Source organism: Chiloscyllium plagiosum, chromosome 5, assembly GCF_004010195.1.
Source record: "Chiloscyllium plagiosum isolate BGI_BamShark_2017 chromosome 5, ASM401019v2, whole genome shotgun sequence".
Lineage (NCBI taxonomy): Eukaryota > Metazoa > Chordata > Chondrichthyes > Orectolobiformes > Hemiscylliidae > Chiloscyllium > Chiloscyllium plagiosum.
Window position 1 is genome coordinate 347,672 of NC_057714.1, and position 3,687 is coordinate 351,358.

The following is a 3,687-nucleotide window of genomic DNA, read 5'->3' on the forward strand; positions in this document are numbered from 1 at the left end:
TTGTGTCGAGCCTCAGAAAATGGGGGAGATACTAAATGAATATTTTGCATCAGTATTTACTGTGGAAAAGGATATGGAAGATATAGACTGTAGGGATATAGATGGTGACATCTTGCAAAATGTCCAGATTACAGAGGAGGAAGTGCTGGATGTCTTGAAACGGTTAAAGGTGGATAAATCCCCAGGACCTGATCAGGTGTACCTGAGAACTCTGTGGGAAGCGAGAGAAGTGATTGCTCGGCCTCTTGCTGAGATATTTGTATCATCGATAGTCACAGGTGAGGTGCCGGAAGACTGGAGGTTGGCAAACGTGGTGCCACTGTTTAAGAAGGGTGGTAAGGACAAGCCAGGGAACTATAGACCGGTGGGCCTGACCTCAGTGGTGGGCAAGGTGTTGGAGGGAATCCTGAGGGACAGGATGTACATGTATTTGGAAAGGCCCTCTACTTTTTGTCATTTACATAAATGATTTGGATGCGAGCATAAGAGGTACAGTTAGTAAGTTTGCAGATGACACCAAAATTGGAGGTATAGTGGACAGCGAAGTGGGTTACCTCAGATTACAACAGGATCTGGACCAGATGGGCCAAATGGGCTGAGAAGTGGCAGATAGAGTTTAATTCAGATAAATGAAAGGTGCTGCATTTTGGGAAAGCAAATCTTAGCAGGACTTAATGGTAAGGTCCTTGGGAGTGTTGCTGAATAAAGAGACCTTGAGTGCAGGTTCATAGCTCCTTGAAAGTGGAGTCGCAGGTAGATAGGATAGTGAAGGCGGCGTTTGGTATGCTTTCCTTTATTGGTCAGAGTATTGAGTACAGAAGTTGAGAGGTCATGTTGCGGCTATACAGGACATTGGTTAGGCCACTGTTGGAATATTGCATGCAATTCCGGTCTCCTTCCTATAAGAAAGATGATGTGAAACTTGAGAGGGTTCAGAAAAGATTTACAAGAATGTTGCCAGTGTTGGAGGATCTGAGCTACAGGGAGAGACTGGAACAGGCTGGGGCTGTTTCCCCTGGAGGGTCAGAGGCTGAGGGGTGACCTTATAGAGGTTTACAAAATTATGAGGGGCATGGATAAGATAAATAAACAAAGTCTTTTCCCTGGGGTCAGGGAGTCCAGAACTAGAGGGCATAGGTTTAGGGTGAGAGGGGAAAGATATAAAAGAGACCTAAGGGGCAACATTTTCACGCAGAGGGCGTTACGTGTATGGAATGAGCTGCCAGAGGTGTGGTGGAGGCTAGTAAAATTGCAACATCTAAGAGGCATTTGGATAGGTAAACAAATAGGAAGGGTTTGGAAGGATATGGGCCGGGTGCTGGCAAGTGGGACTAGATTGGGTTGGGATAGCTGGTCAGCATGGACAGGTTGGACTGAAGGGTCTGTTTCCATGCTGTACATCTCTATGACTCTGCAAATCTTGAGAAATAATGTTTAGTTCTATCATCTAAATCATTAACGTACATTGTGAATAGCTAGGATAATACCGAGCCCTGTGATACCCCACTAATCATTGTCTGCCATTCAGAAAAAGACCCATTTATTCCTACTGTTTCCTGTATGTTGACCAATTCTCTACACACTTCAATATGCTATCCCCAATACCATACATCTTAATTTTACACATTAATCTTTTCTGTGGAAGTCAAAGACCTTCTAAAAGTCCAAATAAAGCACATCCACTGGCTCCAAAATCAACCCTACTTGTTACATCCTCAAAGAAATCAAGTAGATTAACGAAAAATTAGATTTTCCTTTTTGTGAATCCATGCTGACTATGTCAGATTTTACAACTAAGTGCTCTGCTACAGAATCCTTGATAATGGGCTCAACATCTTCCCCAACTACTGACTTCAGACTCACTGTTCCGTAATTCCTTGTTTTCTCTCGACCTCCCTTTTAAATAGTGGGGTTACATTAGCTACCCTCCACACAGTCCAAAGATGTGCAAGTTAGGTGAATTGGCTGTGCTAAATTGAGAGTGTGTTGCTGGAAAAGCACAGCAGCTCAGCCAGCATCTGAGGAACAGGAATATCAATGTTTTGAACCGGAGCTCTTCATCAGGGATGCCCATTGTGTCAAGGGATGTGCAGGCTTGGTGGACAGGCTAGTTGGGTGGATCTGGGCAGGTCAGTTTGAGCTTGCAGGATTGAATGGCCTGCTTCCACACTATAGGGATTCTAGGATATATAGGAACTGTTCTAGAGTCTAACGAATCTTAGAAGATAATCACCAATGCATCCACTATCTCTAGAGACACTTTCTTAAGTACTCTGAGATGCAGATTATCAGGCTCTGGGGATTTATCAGCCTTCAATTACATCAATTCCTCCAACATACTTTCTCTGTCAAATATTTGCCCACTCACTCAACTTGTCCAAATCACATCAAAGCCTCTCTGCGTTCTCCTTACAGATCACCTTCCCACCCAGCCTTGTGTCATCTGCAATCTTGGAGAAATTACATTTAATTCCCTCATCTAAATCATTAATATATATTCTGAACAGCCTAGGTTCAAGCACTGATCTCTGCAATACCCCACTAGTCATTGTTTATCACTCAGAAAATAACTGTTCTTCCTGTCTGCCAACCTGCTCTCTACCTACGTCAGTACATTACACCCAATCTTAAATACACTCAATCTTTATATGCTAGCCTCTTAAATGGGAGCTTATTAAAAGCATGCATAAAATAGAAACTGTGTAATCTACCTTATTATAGGAAGTAACTTCTGAGACTTTTGAAATGAAGATTTCATGAAGAAATGGAACAGCTTCTCACATTTTGAGTGATGTTTAAAATATTGCTCTACCTGATTTGCACTCATGATCTTCTTAATTGAATGGAGAAAACCATTGTGGAAGATTGACCTGCACAATTTCAGTCAGATTGATACAAGCAAAGTGCACATTCGTAGTAGGACAGTATTCTTTTGTTTACATCTCATTATGCACAAAGCATTTTTGCAATCCACAGGATTATGTATGCACTTTGGAGTTTAGGGAATTTAACCTGCTCAGTCTTTCTCCAGTTGTTTCCAGTTGTAAATTGGGAAAGTAATTTTATGAAGGCACTTTCACTACTATTACTTTTTGAGCACTAATGTTTAAAGGTTTGCAAAGATTGTTTTATTTGAAAAACTATGGAGATGCCTGGACTTATTCAAGAAGTTACTGGAAGAACATTTCTTTTTGGAAACAGTTATTAGGAGAGACTATTTTGCTGAGTTGACACTGGAGCATTGAAGATTATAGAACTCCTTGGATTTGCAAACTGAGATATCAATGAATTCGGAGGAGGAGTGGGGCATTTGGCTCCTGGAGCCTGTTCTGCGATGTAATGAGATCATGGCTGATCTGACTGTAATCTGAACTCCACATTCCTGCCTAACCCCAGTACCTTTTACCTCCTTGCTTACCAAGAATCTATCTTCCTCTGCCTTAAAAATATTCAAAAGATTTGCTTCCATTATCTTTTGAGGAACAATTCCAAGGTCTCTCAACTAACCTCGAGAAAACATTTCTCATTTATGACAAATCTCTTATGAAATGGTGACTTATAGCTCTAGATACTCCCACTAGAGGAAATACTCTTACCACATCCATTCTGTCAAGTCCCATCAGGATTCTATATGTTTAAATCAAGTCACCTTCTAAATTCCAGTGGATGCAAGCCTAGCCTGTTCAA